Source organism: Bos grunniens, chromosome X (assembly GCF_055505025.1).
Source record: "Bos grunniens cultivar Pamir isolate PY7600 chromosome X, Bosgru_T2T1.0, whole genome shotgun sequence".
Classification (NCBI taxonomy): domain Eukaryota; kingdom Metazoa; phylum Chordata; class Mammalia; order Artiodactyla; family Bovidae; genus Bos; species Bos grunniens.
In genome coordinates this window covers 138,290,869-138,311,733 of record NC_141194.1, presented here as the reverse complement: position 1 = coordinate 138,311,733, position 20,865 = coordinate 138,290,869, and the positions used below count along the sequence as shown (strand labels likewise).

General features: G+C 38.7%; 1 protein-coding gene across 8 annotated transcripts in view; it reads left to right on the top strand.

Moving 5' to 3' along the window:
* The window catches only part of STAG2 (STAG2 cohesin complex component), a 141,720-nt gene that overhangs the window by 7,291 nt on the left and 113,564 nt on the right, over positions 1 to 20,865 (top strand). Inside the window, exon 3 of one of the 8 annotated variants that reach the window (XM_086388162.1) lies at positions 13,830 to 13,894. The exons of the other annotated variants lie outside the window; for them this stretch is intronic. The gene's annotated coding sequence lies outside the window, so the exon portion shown is untranslated. The remainder of the gene's footprint in view (positions 1 to 13,829; positions 13,895 to 20,865) is intronic. 8 annotated transcript variants of the gene reach the window in all.

Below are 20,865 nucleotides of genomic sequence, written 5' to 3'. Positions count from 1 at the left end.
ATGCAGAAGTTTGTGGGATAATTTTTTTTATTATTATTTTAGATGAGATAATGTGTTGAATTGTATTCTTGATTTTGTGAGGGGTGTCATACTATGGTAGATAGAATAGTTTCACTAATATTTTTTTCTTCTGTCATTTAGTCTCTTTATAGAAAGGAGGCTAAATGTGTCTGAGAATAGTTCCCCAGTCATTCAGCATGTTTATCATGTGCTTTAAAATGAGAATTTTGGTGACTCATAATTTACTGCTCTGATTGGTTATGTAGGGGTATGTTGTTGTTATTTAATGTTATCTTAAAATGATTTCTTCTAAGTATTAATAACTTCTCTGTTTCTACTTTTTATTCTAGTTTATCTTTCCACTTAATTAACATTTCTTGTTCTTATTTTTTTAAATCAGGTAATAGTTAATAATTGCTGCCCTGAATTGCTTCGTTCAGTAGTGATCAGAATCTTGGTCTCAGTTTTCTTTGCTTTTCCTCTTTCTCGTTCCTGCTTTTCATAAACTATAACTGGAACTTTTTTAATCTGAAGGAATGCTAGATATTGTATATCTGGTCTAAGGTAAATTAGTGGAGTTGTGGTAAAACTGAATATATTAGTGCTTTTCACAGCCATAAGTCAGATTTATATATTTTATGTTAATTATTTTCTTAATGATTGTAGGAAGTATTTTTCCAGGTGATAGTCTTCTCCCCAGACTCAATATTGAGTCTTTTCATCTGTATTTTCCCCTTTGTAGTCCCAAGTACCACTGCTCTTCTACCACAGAATTATGCCCCAAGGCGTCCATTGTGTGTAATGATTTAGTTTCTTCCTTTGCATCTAGAAAGATACTAGCTCTGTACTATTCTTGGGAGAATTCAGGAAATTGTCACTCAAATCATTTTCTGAGTTCTGTGGTTAATAACATTAGGAACCCTTATTGAGAAAGGCTCCTAGAATATTAAGGGACTTGGTTTAGTGCTAAACAAGGTTTTACTTTTCATGGTTACTTTCCTGTCAGTAACCCTAATATAGCCTTTACAACGTAAAATATGATAAAGTATATTTGATAAAATATGAGTGCAGTTGATACTATTGCCATCTCTGTGGGATAAAGTGGTTAGTGTTGATTTTAGGCACTTAGTGCTACTTGGTTTTAAAGAATTGAATGTTGAATGTGGGAAGTTAAATGCGTAGTTTCATTTGTGAAAAGGAATATTGTAGGAGCTCTGTTCATTATATTATTCAAAACCTTTTATAAGAAGTTTTTGACAGTGACTAACATTAACAGTAGCTGACCCTAACTGTACTCTTACTATGTGCCAGACATTGTTACAAATGCTTTATGTATATTAGCTTATTTAGTCTTCATAACCCTCTGAGGTGGGATGCCCATATGATTTATTGTTCAAACCAGCATACTGTTGAGAGTGAAGAGTGAAAGGGGCAATAAATGGATGGCATGCTAGGATAATAGTATAAAGTAGGACTGTCCCAGAGTAACTAGGATGCATGATGACCCTGATTAACACCCCTGCCCTCCCCACCCCCACTTCAGAAGAGGAAACCAAAAAGGTAGGAGGCCAAATAACTCGCCCAATTAATTGAGTGGTCAGAAGAGATTCGGAACCTCTGGGAGATTTCTTTGGGCAGGAATGTGATTGTGGGCATTTAAACTGCTTTATTTTAGAGTTTATTTTTACTCTTTCGAAGGAGTTTTTAATCAGTATGGGGTCCACAGTAAAAGACAGGAGATAGTGTTTTTAAAAACCCAGTAGAATTTCCAGTTGGCTCTTTTCAAATGACGATGAAGACTTAAATGACTATGTGTTAATGTTGAAGAGCAACTTCTCTGAGTGAGGTCCTCCTAAATAAAAGCAGAAAACTCCAAGATAACTACTTTTCACTGTTTACATCTGTTTGTTCTTCTTAAGTTGTTTAGACTCCATTTATGGGTTTCTTAGGAAATGTGAATTGTATGATATTTCACGGGGGTTCTTAGATGGAAAATTTCTTAGAAGATAGCTGAAAGAGATACAGTTTTGTGACTAAGGAGAAGTAGTATTAGAAAAGAAAGAAAAGGGTCTAGTTTAGAGACTTGTTTGAAGTTAAACTGATTCTGTACCATACTTTGAAAATTAAGTCTTGTAGATGAATGTGTCACTTCATAAAATTAATAGTTCTCTTTTATTTTTGATAACTTTTGCAGCTGCTTTGTATTCCCAGTCTGTTTATGTTTGTGGTATATCCCCTCCAAAAATGAATACTGTAGGTGAATTCAAACCTTTGGAGAAATGATTTCAGCATAATGGCAGATTTTACTATTTTGTAAACTAAGGTTTCTTTTCCCTCTTTTTCTTCTTCTAGTGAGAGTGAGTAGTAGACAGCTGATCTTAAGAGGACTGTGCATTTTATTTTCATACTTAGCTGTTATTTTAATATTTCATTGAGGAAGTTGTGTGTTTTCCCCCCTAGCTAGTTCACTTTAGAAAGTTTTGTTGGTGTCAGTATATAAACAACTGAGAGGTTATTAAGTAGGTCTATTCAGTTTTTGCTTCCCTGGTGGTTCAGAGGGTAAAGCGTCTGCCTGCAATGTGGGAGACCCGGGTTCGATCTCTGGGTTGGGAAGATCCCCTGGAGAAGGAAATGGCAACCCACTCCGGTACCCTTGTCTGGAAAATCCCATGGACTGAGGAGCCTGGTAATCTATAGTCCATGGGGTCGCAAAGAGTCGACTGAACGACTTCACTTTAACTTTCATTCAATTTTTAAGGGCTTCCCAGGTGGCACCAGAGAAGGCAATGGCACCCCACTCCAGTATTTTTGCCTGGAAAATCCCATGGATGGAGGAGCCTAGTAGGCTGCAGTCCATGGGGTCGCTAGAGTCGGACACCACTGAGCGACTTCCCTTTCACTTTTCACTTTCATGCGTTGGAGAAGGAAATGGCAACCCACTCCAGTGTTCTTGCCTGGAGAGTCCCAGGGACGGGGGAGCCTGGTGGGCTGCCGTCTATGGGGTCGCACAGAGTTGGACACGACTGAAGTGACTTAGCAGCAAGTGGCACAGTGGTAAAGAATCTGCCTGCCAATGCAGGAAAAACGGGAGACTCGGATTTGATCCCTGGGTTGGGAAGATCCCCTAGAGAAGGGAATGGCAACCCACTCCAGTATTCTTGGCTGGAGAATTCCGTGGACACAGGAGTCTGGCAGGCTGCAGTCCATGGGGTCGCAAGGAGTCAGACACGAGTGAAGCAACTGAGCATGCTTGGATTCAGTTTTTAAAGTCATTTGTTTAGTTCACTGAAAGCCATCATGAAGTTGGAAGGAGGGGGACTGCATTTCTGACAAGGGGAAGGAATTCGTGGACCTCATAGTGACTGGTAGACAAAAGGTTATTTTGTGGGTGTGATTTATTACATAAAATTAATACAGATGGTGTTTTTAAAAAGTTATTGTTGGGTTTTATAATCTGGGGCCCATGGATAAGGTAGAGGTGTGAGACCCCTGTGAAATTAATGTACAAAATATATGTGAAGTGAAAGTCGCTCAGTCGTGTGCGGCTCTTTGCAACCCCATGGACTTCTCCAGGCCAGAATACTGGAGTGGGTAGCCTTTCCCTTCTCCAGGGGATATTTCCAACCCAGGGATCGAACCCAGGTCTCCTGCATTGCAGGCAGATTCTTTACTAGCTGAGCCACAAGGGAAGCCCAACAAAATGTATAACTATGCATTTATTCGAGTTCTCAGGAGTTCCTTTGTTGTATCAACTGGTAGATAAAGTGCCTTTAGGGATGGGATATACAGTTGTAAACTACATAGACTGCTCTCAGCATTGTCATTTGGGTTTTATCACCCCAAAAGGCTCAAAAATAACCCCTTTTGAAAACATTGTGTACTGGAATTACTATATATTAAGGAATACTATGTTAAAACCACTAGCTATCAATGCAGTTTTGATAGTGTCCTTAATTTAAGATTAGTATTTAAAAATAAGGACTACTATGAAAAGCTTTGGGGGAAAATAACAATTGGACACTGTTGTTAGAGCACTGGAATGCTTCAGTCTTTAGTGGTTGTGAATAAACTTAAGTTAAGAGTCCATGACCATCCCCTATAACCAGTCACTGTTATCTAAAAGTTGAGACCTTCTGATTGATAGTGTGCTTCTGTGTAAAAGAAAAAGAGGCAATCAACAATCACTCTGTTATATGGGACTCTTGTGGTCTGTTTCAAGTTCAAAATGCTTGCTTTTAAATAGGAATTTAAATTTATCTATGCTTGTTTTGCTTTTTGACTTTGGAGTGTTACCTTGAAATGTCTTTGTCACAGTATATGATTCTCATTAAATTCATTCTCTACACATATATGATGATGCAGGTTTGGTATATTTAAGGTAGAATTTCCATTTCAGGATTGTGATGTATGATACACTCTCTTCTTGGATTTCTAACCTTTTTGTCTTCAAAAGGAAGAATTTTCCCACACTCTACCAATGTATCTCTCGCCTGGTACCTTATTTGCAAACTTTACGATGATTAGAATGTTACTACAAAGAACACAGTTAATATCCTCTTACTGAAAAAGGCCTTTTTTGTGGCTTACAGAAGTAGTATTAAAGATAGTTAGGAATATGAACCTTGGAGAATTTCCCTTCTATGTTAAAGAAGTAGAGAAAATGTAGGAAATATTAGCAAGCCATAATATTTTTCCTTTGGGATATGTCCCTCCCTGTTTCCACCACTCATTCAGGCCAAAAGACATTCCTTAGACTTTATTCCTGGCAGGAGAATTGAGGAAGTGGTGGTAGCTATGGCTGGCAGGGAAGCAGAAACTTGAAGGTATGTTTTTGAAAAGCAAATTTGTCAATGACAAATGGATTTTTCTAGCTTGAATATATGTACTTTCTGGAGTTTTGATTACATGTGTCAGTGGATAAAGTGCTACTATTCATTGAGGAATATTCAGTAGTTGCATTCGTATTTGGATGTTCTAAATATACCTAAATTTCAGAGGACTTATGTGGACAATACAGGATTGTATTAGAAAAGATTGCTTAGTAGGGAAATAGTTCGTAAATCTTCGAAATTAGACTGGCACAGTTATCCAGGTTGCTGCAGAAAAGTAGCAAACGTCACATGAGAGATGATTATTGTGTGTATAAATACGTAGTGCTTATGTACAATATTGGTGATATCCAAATTTATTTCCGTTTCTTTATTTAGCTATACTGGGTCTTCATTGTGGCACGTGGGATCTTTTTAGTTGTGGCATGTGAACTCTAGGTTGTAGCATATGGGATCTAGCCCCTTGACCAGAGATTGAACCTGGGCCCTCTACATTGGGAGTGCACAGTCTTAGCCATTGGACCACCAGGGATGTCCGCCGGTTTATTTCTTATAAGTAGTTTACCTTTTTCAGACAAGGAATTATGTTTTTATGTGATTTTGAACTGTCCCATTGTGTAATACGTATACAGATTCTCAAATGATAATTAAAACCTTGGGTTTTCTAGAAATGTAACCCTGCATTGAAATCACATTATTAATACCTCATTTTAAAAAGTTCTCATGTTGAAAAAGTAGGAGTCAGTCTCCTCTAGTTGGCTTTGCATTAATGATAAACTTTATATATCTACAGGATATCATTTATAGGATCTACTACATGGCAAGGCTCCCTAACACATCATTTTTATTTCTTAAAAAGACATGTGTGAGGTAGTTGGTGATATTTTAATTTATTGAGGTTCAAAATGGTTAAGTGACCTGCCCAAGTTCACTCAGCTCGTTCGTGAGTGGCAGTGCCTGCTTTTGAATCCAGTTTTGCCTATTTCTAGCACACTTCTATACATGGTGATGATACATTGCCTCCCAGTGGGATGATTTATGGACTTGTGTAGTGATAACTTTTGGGTGGGGAGATGAGGGGGCAGGAATCTTAAATTGATGAGACTGAGGAAGTTAAACTCGAAGTAGTCAGAAAATGTTCGGAAATTAGGTAGAAGCCTTATTTTCTACCAGCAGCTGATAGGGAATAAATTACTTTGAATCTGAAGTTATATGTGATGTGTTTCATATTTTATAATAAGCATCAAATAACACCTGAAAGAGTGTTGAGTGGGGGAGGATGATAAATTTTGTTATATTTAATTTGTTGTAATCCTCAGTTAAGTGACATCTGATTAAGAAATTAAACTTCTTTGAAAATAAACTATGAAACAGAATGTTATCCAAAGCATCATTGGCATTTGCCTCCCTGGTAGTGTTCCTACTAAAGGACAGTGGTAAATTGCTCTACATCCAAGTAACACCATGATGCTACTTTTGTGTTCTTCTGTCTTTTTCTTCTGTTTTTCATTTTTCTCCAGTACTTCGTTTTTGTTATTCTTCTATTTCCAATGTCTTTATAGTTTCTAAAATTCTCCATTGAAAGTAAAACTGTTTCGATTTTGTTTTTGCTTTCATGCTACTACTACTAATACAATGTAACTCTATATGCTAGGCACTGAAATAAAAGTGATTTAAAAAATAGACTCATTTTATTCTCCCAACAACTCTATGAGGTAGGTACTATTACTGTATCCTGTTGACAGGTGAGAAAACAGAGGTGCAGAACAAAAAGGTAAAATTGCCCAAGGACACATACCAAGGAAAGTGGTGGAGCCTTGATGTGACACCCAGGCGAACTGATGAGAGTCCCATGTTGTAGCTCTACAATATCATACTGCTGACTCTTGACATTAATGTGAATGGTTTCCTCATCTTGGCAGTGTATTTATTTTAAGCCCTCTCTTTAATTGTGAAGTATGTTTGTTCATCCTAATAGGAATTTTAGAGGTCAGCAGAGGATTGGACAAATTTCTGATCCTCAGGTTTCCTGGCTATAAAATGAGTAATCCTCTCTGCCATATTCTATTATGGGGATTAGATAACAATACTTTTCTGAGTGTTTTCTGTATGCCAGACAATAGGCTAAGGGTTTCGCTGCCATGATAGGCCCCCAGATAATTGTAATGTTTTCAGTTACTGAGTACATTCTATATGTCATATACTTGATGTAGTATATTACTTTTACATTTTAATCTTGTATAGGGGATATTGTACTCATTTTACAGAAAATTGAGGCCTAAAGAAATTGAGTAATTTCCCCAACTATACCTTAGGGCGTTTGTATTTGCTTGCTGGTTCCTCTGTCTTGTGTGGTTGCTCATTTCTTCAGGACATTTTGCTCAAGTAATTAGTCTTTCAGTGAAATATTCCTTGGCTGTAGCGTGTGAAATATCTTTTGCCCCCAGCACTCCCTTTCTCTTTACTCTGTTGTATTTCTCTGCTGTACTACAGTTTCTCTGTTGTATTACTCTGTTGTATTTCTGCATTATCAAACATAGTTTTATGTGGATTGTCTCTCCGCCTTAACCATGTAAACTCTGTGAAGGCAAGGATATTTGTCTTGTTCATTACCTTAACTCCAGCACCTAGAGTAGTGCTTGGGACATAATAGGTTGTATAATATTTGTTGAGTGGATTCACTGTGTGGTATCCTGAGACTCACTAGACTTACTTGCAAGCTGACCCAGAATTAGACTGATTTAATCTTAATAGACAAGATAGGCATTTCCTGGAACAGAGAAGTGATAAGGATTGTGCTTGGACCTGTTTCTGGGTGGGAATGGGGAGGCAGTTGTGTCTCATGTTGTAATTTTTAGAAGTCTGTTCTCGTGAATTGCCTTGAATTCCTGGAGGAGTATATGCCCTCGGGTCAGCTTCTAGGTTCTCTGAAGCTGTTTTATCTCTTAATAGAGGTCTACTTTCCAGCTTCTTTTGACTGTCTTAACTTTCAACCCCTCATTTTGCCTAATGATTTGTTCATTGACCATTTATAGTATATTTGTGATGTGCACAGTATGGAGCTAGATAAGTTGGCTTCATACAGGAGAATTCCTCGCTTTGCCATAATATGCACGTACATATGTATGTGTGTAGGGCTTAAAAAAGAAAACAAAACTGCCATGTATTAAAACTTTAAATTATTGTTTTAGTTACTATTTTCATAGCAAGTTAACATCATGATTTTGTAGTATCTTGGAATTCATACTTCTTTCTACTTATAAAATTTATTGTAATAATTATGTACTTAGAACATGGTAGTAGTAATGCTGTACTATGCTCTTGCATTTGAATGGTAGTTAATTTTTGAGAGAAACAAAATTGTATTTTTAGATACTTCCACCTTAAGCTGATATTAGTGCAACCGGAGGTCAGGAGATATGAGTAAGAGGTGGACCTTAGGGATCCCTATGCATAGTGTACATTGGTCTTGAGCGGGGAGAAGTTACAAATAAAGAGGAGCAGAAGGCCAAGAGTGGGCAGGAGGACCACTAACATAGGAAAAATCTAGGAAAATGTACAAATCCATAAGCATCTCAAATTTGAAAAGAATCCAAATGGTGTGTTCTCCTATCTGGGACATGCTTTAACATTGTATACAGTATTAAAACTGTTGTTTCAATTATGTAAAGTTGAAATTATCTTTAAAGTTGATATTTGTTCTTGTTCAGTCACTAAGTCATGTCCAACTCTTTGTGACCCTATGGACTTCAGCATACCAAGCTTCCCTGACCTTCACTATCTCCCGGAGTTTGCTCAAACTTGTGTCCACTGAGTTGATGATGCCATCCAACCATCTGTCGCCCCCTTCTGCTCCTGCCCTCAATCTTTCCCAGCATCAGGGTCTTTCCAATGAGTCAGCTCTTCGCATCAGGTGGCCAAAGTATTGGAGTTTCAGCTTCAACATCAGCCCTTCCAACGAACACTCAGGACTGATCTCCTTTAGGATGGACTGGTTGGATCTCCTTGCAGTCCAAGGGACTCTCAGAGTCCTCTCCAACACCACAGTTCAAAAGCATCAATTCTTCGGCACTCAGCTTTCTTTATAGTCCAACTCTCACATCCATCCATACGTGACTACTGGAAAAACCGTAGCCTTGATTAGACGGGCCTTTGTTGACAAAGTAATGTCTCTGCTTTTTAATATGCTGTCTAGGTTGGTCATAACTTTCCTTCTAAGGAGTAAGCGTCTTTTAATTTCATGGCAGCAGTCACCATCTGCAGTGATTTTGGAGCCCCAAAAAAGTCAGCCACTGTTTCCCCATCTATTTGCCATGAAGTGATGGGACCAGGTGCCATGATCTTCGTTTTCTGAATATTGAGCTTTAAGCCAACTTTTTCACTCTCCTCTTTCACTTTCATCAAGAGGCTCTTTAGTTCCTCTTCAATTTCTGTCATAAGGGTGGTATCATCCGCATATCTGAGGTTATTGATATTTCTACCGGCAGTCTTGATTCCAGCTTGTGCTTCTTCCAGCCCAGCGTTTCTCATGATGTACTCTGCATATAAGTTAAATAAGCAGGCTGACAATATACAGCCTTGACGTACTCCTTTCCCGATTTGGAACCAGTCTGTTGTTCCATGTCCAGTTCTAACTGATGCTTCCTGACCTGCATACAGGTTTCTCAAGAGGCAGATCAGGTGGTCTGGTATTCCCATCTCTTTCAGAATTTTCCACTTTTATTGTGATCGACACAGTCAAAGGCTTTGGCATAGTCAAAAAAGCAGAAGTAGATGTTTTCCTGGAACTCTCTTGCTTTTTCGATGATCCAGCGGATGTTGGCAGTTTGATCTCTGGTTCCTCTACCTTTTCTAAAACCAGCTTGAACATCTGGAAGTTCATGGTTCACGTATTGCTGAAGCCTGGCTTGGAGAATTTTGAGCATTACTTTACTAGCGTGTGAGATGAGTGCTGCTGCTGCTGCTGCTAAGTCGCTTCAGTCGTGTCCGACTCTGTGCAACCCCATAGACGGCAGCCCACCAGGCTCCCCCGTCCCTGGGATTTTCCAGGCAAGAGTACTGGAGTGGGGTGCCATTGAGATGAGTGCAACTGTGTGGTAGTTTGAGCATTCTTTGGCATTGCCTTTCTTTGGGATTGGAATGAAAACTGACCTTTTCCAGTCCTGTGGCCACTGCTGAGTTTTCCAAATTTGCTGGCATATTGAGTGCAGCACTTTCATAGCATCATCTTTTAGGATTTGAAATAGCTCAACTGGAATTCCATCAGCCCCACTAGCTTTGTTCATAGTGATGCTTCCTAAGGCCCACTTGACTTCACATTCCAGGATGTCTGGCTCTAGGTGAGTGATCACACCATCGTGATTATCTGGGTTGTGAAGATCTTTTTTGTACAGTTCTGTATATTCTTCCCACCTCTTCATATCTTCTGCTTCTGTTAGGTCCATCCATTTCTGTCCTTTATTGAGCTTATCTTTGCATGAAATGTTCCCTTGATATCTCTAATGTTCTTTAAGAGATCTCTAGTCTTTCCCATTCTGTTGTTTTCCTCTATTTCTTTGCATTGATCACTGAGGAAGGCTTTCTTATCTCTCCTTGCTATTCTTTGGAACTCTGCATTCAGATGCTTATATCTTTCCTTTTCTCCTTTGCTTTTGGCTTCTCTTCTTTTCACAGATATTTGTAAGGCCTCCTCAAGACAGCCATTTGCTTTTTTGCATTTCTTTTCCATGGGGATGATCTTGATCCCTGTCTCCTGTACAATGTCACGAACCTCCGTCCATAGTTCATCAGGCACTGTGTCTATCAGATCTAGTCCCTTAAATCTATTTCTCACTTCCACTGTATAATCATAAGGGATTTGATTTAGGTCATACCTGAATGGTCTAATGGTTTTCCCCACTTCCTTCAATTTAAGTCAGAATTTGGCAATAAGGAGTTCATGATCTGAGCCATAGTCAGCTCCTGGTCTTGTTTTTGCTGACTGTATAGAGCTTCTCCATCTTTGGCTGCAAAGAATATAATCAATCTGATTTTGGTGTTGTCCATCTGGTGATGTCCATGTGTAGAGTCTTCTCTTGTGTTGTTGGAAGAGGGTGTTTGCTATGACCAGTGCGTTTTCTTGGCAGAACTCTATTAGCCTTTGCCCTGCTTTATTCTGTACTCCAAGGCCAAGTTTGCTTGTTACTCCAGGTATTTCTTGACTTCCTACTTTTGCCTTCCAGTCCCCTATAATGAAAAGGACATCTTTTTTGGGTGTTAGTTCTAGAAGGTCTTGTAGGTCTTCATAGAACTGTTCAACTTCAGCTTCTTCAGTGTTACTGGTCGGGGCATAGACTTGGATCACCATGATATTGAATGGTTTGCCTTGGAAATGAACAGAGATCATTCTGTCGTTTTTTGAGATTGCATCCAAGTACTGCATTTCGGACTCTTCTGTTGACTATGATGGCTACTCCATTTCTTCTAAGGGATTCTTGCCCACAGTAGTAGATATAATGGTCATCTGAGTTAAATTCACCCATTCCGGCATCAGTGCTGATTCCCAGCATCAGTCTTTTCCAATGATTCAGCTCTTTGCATCAGGTTGTTGAAGTATTGGAGCTTCAGCATCAGTCCTTCCACATTTTGGCTGTTGTGAATAATGCTGCCAGGGACATGGTGTACAAAAACCTGTTTGAGTCCCTACTTTAAATTCTTTCGTGTATATACCGAGAATTGGAATTGCTCCACAAATGTTTGAGTGTCTATATGTGGTATGGATGGTCCTCAGCATTGCAGATATCAGTGAAAAGAAAAGCCTGGTCCCTGCCCTCAGAATTTATGGTCTAGTAGGGAAGAAAGATATTAAATAAACACAGTTAAGTATGGTAAATGCTACAAAAGTATGTCACAAGATAGTGGAGGACAGAGGAGCCTGGCGTGCTACGGTCCATGGGGTCCTAAAGACTGGGACTGGCCATGTGTATATTTTATATGGTTGTAGTCATGCATATACTGTTAAAGTAAAAAGGATACAAAACATTAAATGCTTTTTCATACTGATATCTTCTATAATACCTCACTCCCCCACCTATCACCACATGGAAATCATTTTTGTCTTTCCCCTCCTCGTTTAAAAATTTAATGCATCTGGTATATATTTTTGACTCTTAAGTGTGGTAGGGCTTTCGTGATGTTGTGATTTATAAGTGACATATATATATTTGGTCTTCTTCCCCATTTCTGGCCCAGAGCTCCCCAAGCCCTTGGAATTTTCTCAGTGTTTAGGGTGGTAGAGGTATCTTTTGTTATGTTAATAAGGTGACTTTTAGAAAGCACCCTAGGATGAGGCCAGCCCTGGTGGCTCAGAGAGTAAAGAATTTGCCTGTAATGGTTACTAGTGAAACCTACTGTGATTAAAGGGTTAGAACTTTCAGCCCCCAAACGCACCCCAACTCTGAGGAGGAAAGAGGAGCTGGACTTGGAATGCAGTCACGATTGGCCAATCATTTAATCAATCCTGAACTCTCCCCAGAACCCCAAAATGAAAGGGTTCAGACAGCTTCTGATTTGCTGAACATGTGAAGATTTGGAGAGAATGGCAAGCTCTAAGAGCGCTTGGAGGCTTCCTCGCCCTTTACCCATGCGGTGTGTCTCATCTGGCTGTTCTGAGTTAAATCCTTTTACAGTAAAGGATATGTAGGGTCGCAAAAGAGTTGGACATGACTTAGTGACTAAACAGCAACAATAAATAACTTTAAGTAAAATGTTTCTGAGTTTTGTGAGCCTTCATGGCAAATTAATTGAACCCAAGGAGGAGTTCTTAATGTAAAAAAACACACAGCCTCAAAGTTGAGAATTATGTTTTGTTTGAAGAAATTTCTGAGGACTTAAACCCAGAAGGCATCATCCCAGAAAGCTCTGAGGGAGTGCTCCAAAGAGGTGAGGAGCCAGGGTAAATAGAAGTTTTGCCACAAAATACAGGTGGCTAGAATATCAAAAGATTACTGTCAGAGAAAACTAGATATCTCAAATTAATGAATTTAGTGCTTTTCTTGTATGGGAAGATGCGAGAGTCTGGGCTGACTGAAATCATTCCTTTGATATGCACCTCAGTTATCTGGGGATACTATTGTGTTCTTTCCCATGCTCAGTCCCCTCAGAGTCTACCATTGTGTGGTGGCTGAGGGCTTGGCAGCCTGTTTTATCTCCCTCCTGAGTTCCCTCAGGGCTCACCATGGGACAGGCTAGTGGCTGATGACAGGATGGCCATAGCATCCTTTGTTTGCTGATGAGGCAGGTGGCATTTTTCATTCACACTGAAAGTGAAAGTCGCTCAGTTGTGTCCACTCTTTGCTATCCCGTGGACTATACAGTCCATGGAATTCTCCAGGCCAGAATACTGGCGTGGGTAGCCTTTCCCTTCTCCAGGGATCTTCCCAACCCAGGGATCAAACCCAGGTCTCCCACATTGCAGGTGGATTCTTTTCCAGCTGAGCCACCAGGGAAGCCGAGGAATACTGAAGTGGGTAGCCTGTCCCTTCTCCAGCGAATCTTCCCGACCTAGGAATCAAACTGGGGTCTCCTGCATTGCAGGTGGATTCTTTACCAGCAGAGCTATCAGGGAAGCAGGCACCTCTGTTTTATAGCCAGTGGGTTGGAAGTAAGGGAACAACCTGGACTTGGAACTGCTCTCTGAAGTGGAGTTGGACGAGGGCAGTCCTGTAGGACTGAATCCTTAAATCTGTGAAATGTGATGCTGTCTCAGGGTAGATAGTGTCAGAATTGAGTTGAATTGTAGAGCACCCAGCTGGTGTCTAGAGAATCTTTGGTGCTGTAAGAGATATCCCCTCCCTTGCCTGCAACACAACATTGGTATTGGGTCCCAGAACCAATTTAGCTATACACATTTGCCATACCATGAACTACCTAATTATTTTCCTTGCTGTACATTTGTCTCTTTCCACCTGTTTGAGAAGGTACAGCTTCTATGAGTAACTTTGTTTTTTTCCCCCTATCTAGTTATGTCCAGGAGTGGGATCATGCTGTCAATCAGTGTGAACTTTGGAAGATCCTTGTAACTGAAGGTGTGTTGTTTTGCAGTAGGGTTGTACCCACCTTACAGGCCCACTGTTGCTGTCATATGTGGTAATCACATTCCTGCTTTGGAAATGTTTTTTTAAGCAGTTTTACAGTGGTATTTCAGATTCTTTTAATTTGCGTTTCTTTGATTACCAACTAGAATGAACATTTCCCCTTATTTTTGGGCAAGGTATTTTGTAATGTGACAGACAACACTTAAGTTTAACCTGAGGGCCTTTTTAATTATGAGTATACAGTAGTTTCTGGTTAATTACTGGTAGTGATGGTTTTTAGTATTAAGTAGATCTATCTGATTATTTTAAATTGGATTTGTGTACTATTTCATAATGTCTGTTCACCTTATTCAGTGGTGTTAGTTCATTTCAATTTACAAACAGCAGTTGCTTAGGAAACCTGCAATAATCTATTCATCCACTTGTCTAGCCCTGTAGCTTAAGTTACATTCATTGGACACTTCGTGGTTGAGCTGCGCTCAAGTGTTTTGTAAATACAGTATGAGAGAACCAGTGGTAAAAGCCCAGATTTTTTTTTTCACTGCAGTGTAATCTTTTTAGCAATGAAGCCTACAGTAAAATTAAATTTTTATTAGTAGTTCAGCCAGTTTCTTGATAGTAATGATTATTTTTAGTCATGAGCAGGTTAGATAAAGTGGAATTGGCTGTTCAACATCATTCTTGCAAAAAAAAATTACATGATTGTATTAATGGTTGTGACACTAGTAGTTGATAGACTACTTCCAGGTAGAAGAAGTTCATAGTCTTCTACTGAGAATTTGTCAGTACTGTGGCATTAGGAAACCAATGTTAAGAGATACCCTTCTTTAGATACCTGGTAATGTTCTAGACTATCTAACTTAGAGTGATTAAAGATACACTTTGAGGGGAGGGATCTTAGTACCCAGACCAGGGATCAAACCTGTGTCTCCTGTATTGGAAGCTCTGGGTCTTAACCACTGTACCACCATGAAGTCTCACATTAGCGGCTTCATAATGAAAAAATGTTCAGGTCTAGGAGAGAAGTTCAGGGTAAGTGGAAATATAGAATAGTTAATTTTCAAGCTTTATTTTTTGAGATTAGGACTTATTTTAGTTTTAGGAACATAAAATGTATTATTTATAGTTTAGTTAAAATGATCATGGATGTTACATTGTGTTTAAATGTAGTGAATGGATCTCTGCTCTCCTGTCAACACAATCACCTTGTTTTACTTTTGTGGTAGTTTTACCACTGCTCGGTATTTTCGAATTTCTTTTTGGTCTCTTTCTCCTAGTAGAATTTAAGCACCATGGAAGAAGGGACTTTACTGTTTAATGCTATAACTTCAGTGTTTTTAACCATACATGGTACATAGTAGATCCTTAGGAAATACTTGTTGAATGAATGGATAAACAAACTAATTTAACTGGATATGATTGAAATATTTAGAAATAAATTCAGTCCTAGTTATGAATGTACCTTAACTTCTGAACTTAAGAAATATCTCATGTTTTTCAGTTTTTTTTTTTGTTTGTTTTTCAGTTTTAAAATCAGTTTGAGAAATGGGAGAAATATCTCAGAGACTTGTCAGTGTTACTATAGAATATAAGAAATTAGAAGTAAAGTTAAAAAGACATCAGTCTCCAAAGTTCATTAAGTAAATCTTGCTTTGTGTAACTATATCTGTGGCTTCCCAGGTGGCTCAGTGGTAAAGAATCTACCTGACAATGCAGGAAACGCTGGAGATGTGAGTTTGATCCCTGGGTCAGGAAGATCCCCTGGAGGAGGGCATGGCACCCCATTCCAGTTTTCTTGCCTGGAGAGTCCATCCCATGGACAGAGGAGCCTGTTGGACTACAGTCCATGGGGTTGCAAAGAGTCTGATACGACTGAGCACACATGAGCGTGTGTGCGCGCACACACACACACACGCACACACACAAAACAATGTCTGAACTTATTATCTGACCTATGACTAATTAGCATACGTTCTTATCAGTTTTATCTTCACAAGTTAAGACAAGCTTTTACTCTTAAGTGTCTGATTGGTGTATCTCTCAGACTTAGACGTTTCTTTTTACAGTTTACTGAAATTAAGAAATCTGAAGCAGGTGAGAAGAGTAGTTAGCAACTATATTGCTTTTTTGCCACCATCTTGTGGGAGGATTGGAGGTAATGTTTGTTTTTACTGTGTTCTCTCGTGTTGAACCTGTTCAGTTCAGTTCAGTGGCTCAGTCATGTCTGACTCTTTGCGACCCCATGAACTGCAGTGCGCCAGGCCTCCCTGTCCCATCACCAACTCTTGGAGTCCACCCAAACCCATGTCCATTGAGTCGGTGATGCCATCCAACCATCTCATCCTCTGTCATCCCCTTCTCCTCCTGCCCTCAATCTTTCCCAGCATCAGGGTCTTTTCCAGTGAGTCAGCTCTTCGCATCAGGTGGCCAAAGTATTGGAGTTTCAGCTTCAGCATCAGTCCTTCCAATGACTCAGGACTGATCTGCTTCAGAATGGACTGGTTGGATCTCCTTGCAGTCCAAGGGACTCTCAAGAGTCTTCTCCAACACCACAGTTCAAAAGCATCAATTCTTCGGCGCTCAGCTTTCTTCACAGTCCAACTCTCACATCCATACATGACCACTGGAAAAACCATAGCCTTGACTAGATGGACCTTTGTTGGCAAAGTAATGTCTCTGCTTTTGAATATGGTATCTAGGTTGGTCATAACTTTCCTTCCAAGGAGTAAGCGTCTTTTAATTTCATGGCTGCAGTCACCATCTGTAGTGATTTTGGAGCCCAAAAAAGTAAAGTCAGCCACTGGTTCCACATCTATTTGCTGTGAAGTGATGGGACCAGATGCCATGATCTTCGTTTTCTTTTCTTTTTTTTTTTGATCTTCGTTTTCTGAATGTTGAGCTTTAAGCCAACTTTTTCACTCTACTCTTTCACTTTCATCAAGAGGCTTTTTAGTTCCTCTTCACTTTCTGCGATAAGGGTGGTGTCATCTGCATATCTGAGGTTATTGACATTTCTCCTGGCAATCTTGATGCCAGCTTGTGCTTCATCCAGCCCAGCGTTTCTCATGATGTATTCTGCATACAAGTTAAATAAGCAGGGTGACAATATACAGCCTTGATGTACTCCTTTTCCTATTTGGAACCAGTCTGTTGTTCCAGTTCTGTTGCTTCCTGACCTGCATACAGGTTTCTCAAGAGGCAGGTCAGGTGGTCTGGTATTCCCATCTCTTGAAGAATTTTCCACAGTTTATTATGATCCACACAGTCAAGGGCTTTGGCATAGTCAATAAAGCAGAAATAGATGTTTTTCTGGAACTCTCTTGCTTTTTCGATTGTCCAGCGGATGTTGGCAATTTGATCTCGGTTCCTCTGCCTTTTCTAAAACCAGCTTGAGCATCTGGATCAAATTCTGAGTGTGTTGCTTAGTATGTGTGTTAATCAAATGTAATAGTAGTGATGATCCATCATAGTTTTAGAGCATTGTAGAATTTATATAACACTGTCACTCTGTTCTCATAATAATTGTTTAGGGAGGGAAGTCTTATGGTATTCATGCTATTTTACAAATGAGGAGTTAGCCTTTTAGAGAAGCCAAACAACATAGCTCAAGGTCGCACAACTAGAACTAGTAAAATAAACACTAGAACATACATATTGTGTTTCTTGGTTCTGTGTGCTTTAGAACCTAGAATTTTAGATCAGGAAGAAGTGTTAAAGGCTCTACATACATGTGTGTGTTATATGTTATATATAATGTTAGTGGAATATATATATAATGATTTAACATTACAGTGTCAGTGGATATATGTATATAATGATTTAACATTATAAAACTGATGTGCCAGGATTCTAACCTAGATCTTCTCAGATCAGATATGTATTGTTTCTAGTCTTCCCTGTCTTTGATTTTGGAGATGTGTATGCTACTGGATGAACTGGCTGGCTGATAAACAAAGGTATTTGGGTTTCTTAATAGTTTCTGATTCACATCTATATTTGTAATGGTGAATAGCTTCCCAAAACATTTTAAAAAATAATTTTATTTATTTTTGTCTGTGCTGGCTCTTTGTTGCTACTTGGGCTTAACACTAGTTGCAGCAAGTGGGGTCTACTCTCTAGTTGCTGTGTGCAGGCTTCTCCTTGCGGTGGCTTCTCTCGTTGTGAAGCATAGGCTCAGGGGCACAAGGTCTTCAGTCCTTGCTGTTCCTGGGCTCTAGAGCATAGGCTCAATAGTTGTGGTGCATGGGCTCAGTTGCTCTGGGGCACATGGGATCTTCCTAGACCAGGGATTGAACCTGAATCTCCTGCATTGACAAGCAGATTATTTACCATTCAGCCATCAGGGAAGCCCCTTCCCTAAACATTTAAATGTATTTTGAGGCAGCTTGAGATAGTGGAAAAGAACATAATAAGCCTTAGATCTTAGCCCATTTAAGTTGGAATCCTGTGGCTTCTTTCCTCATTAACTGTGTGACCTTGTGGAAATTACCTAACTTCATTTTCTCATCTATAAAATGGGCAGAATATCACCTACCTTGAAATAATCAAGGATAGTGTAGTATGTTGTTTCTGACACATGGAATATGCTTGATAATGTTAACCTTGCTTTATTTAACATTGATGCAGATTGATAAGAACAACTATTATGATCTTAAATGTTAGTGTATTTGAAGTTTTCAATATTATTACTACTACCTGTTGATTCTTATTGAGTGCCAGGCACTAGTCTAAGTGCTTGATAAATCTGTCATTTTAAATCCTTAAGCAGGAACCATGCAAAGCATTGGTACAAATCTCCTCACTGTACAAATAGCAGAAAATTGTAGGCATGTGTCTTACCTCTAACCAAGAGCTCTAAAATAAATGTTGATCTACTTAGATCTAATAATGATTAAAATAGGGAATAATTCAACATAAAGTATATACACAGGAAGCAGTGTTGTTTATTGTAATGAAATACTGGGGTCAATTTTAATGTCCAACAATAAATAAGGAGGTTATAGTGCATGACATATGGTGGGATTTCATGAAACTATTAGTAGTATTTATTACAAATATTACAGAAATGGTAGAAATGCATACAGAGATTAAAATTATGCAGAGTTACATCCATTCCGTGGTTATAATTTTGAAAATTTTACACATAGACATTCATGCATGCACATACAGACAAAACCTGGGAAGAAAAATGAAAAAATGATTTACTGATTTACTAAGATAATGGATGCTATATGATTATTGTGTTAAAGGTAATTTCATGTGTAATTTTGTGGGAACCAAGGTTATATGTTTTCTGTGTAGTGTTCACTGAAAGATACTGCCCTTAAAACATTCAGGGGGGTTGAGCTAGGTGACATGGTCCAGTATAATGTTTCTTATACTTTGGGGACACTTTAATCTCAGTTATTGGCTTTTTATTCTTTTAGTAAACTCAGCACACATTATCATCAATCCGTTGCATTTTGCTATGGAATTTTAGTTTTTCTTTTTTCCTTCTTGTTCTGAAACAGGATGGCTACCACAAGTAGATAAATATAACTGCTTTTTTACCTTAATGGATTTATTTGAGAATCTTCAAGTTCTTGTACTTTAAGCCCCAAGATCGATGTCCCATTGCAGTATTATGAGGGAAACCCTCTATTGAAATCTTGTGTTATGCCCATTACTTTTTGTGTAGCTTGTCTTGTCAATCAGCAGAGCAAATACTTTACTGCTCTCTGCCTTCTGAATTACTTCATATATTTTATGGTTGATATATTTTATGGTATGTGTGTTCTTTTCTGTTTCATTGCTTCCATAAAAAAGACTGGTTTAGGTGTTAGTTTAATTCCTTCTCTTTTCCATTTGTCTGTGAGTACTACAAGACACAGTGTTCCATTGATTCTTGCATTTCTCATTTATATTCTGATTTTAAAACAAGCTTGTTAGAAAGAATTTGCCTGGATAAATAGTATGATGGTCTTGGTGTTTGAAAAGTTACTAGAATGTTGCTTTTTCTGTTGTTTCAGTCATGTTCCAGTTAAGAGTATTGTTAAATTGATTCTGTGTGTCTCTCTGTGTGTGCTTATCTCTCATTTATTTTACATTAATCTTCAGAAGAGTATGTCTGCAAGTGAAACCATGATAATTCTTTGTACTGTAATTCTTTGGAATGCTTGCCTTTCTTGGGTTGTTGTTTTATAGAAGTAGTATCCAGAAAACTTACGGGCTCTGTAGCATGGTCCTCATGTCTTCAAAGGATGTTTTAAAAATGTTTAGAGCAAACTACTTTAAAAGAAGAAGAAAACTTTATTGTTACTTGTATAAAAATAATGATCCCTACTCATGGTAAAAATTCAGTATAAAAGGGGTCTAAAGTGAAAATTTCCGGTCCCTCCATTCCCAGTTTTCAGAGGTAACCACTGCTGAGAGTTTCTTTGGATTCTTCCAGAGATTTTATAAGCATAAACAGGTTGGATCATACTTAAATGTATTGGTTTGTAACTTGTTTTCATAATATCAGCACATTTTTAGAAGTGTGTACTTTGTATTTATGAATCTAATTCTCCTGCCTTTTAAAAATGTAGAATTTTTCTGGGCATAGGGCATGGATAAAATTTAGTGTTTTTTCTTCTAGAAAAAGTGGTATTGTAATTATTTCTCTAATAAGTTAGCTTAGACTTTTCTTGTTGTGTGGGAAGTTCATGGGGATGTGATTGAGGGCATATTTATGTCAAAAGAATAGACTTTGCATTTGTCCCTTGGTTTTCATGGGGAGTTGGTTCCAGGATCTGCTGTGCATACCAAAATCTGAGACTGCATGTATACCATGGTTAGCCTTCTGTATCTCTGGTTCCGCTTCTGCAGTTGGCCAACTGTGGATCATGTAGTAATGTAGTATATATTGAAAAAAAATCTGCATAGAAGTGGGCCTGGGTAGTCCAAACCTGTATTGTTCATGGGTCAACTGTATCTTTTCAGAG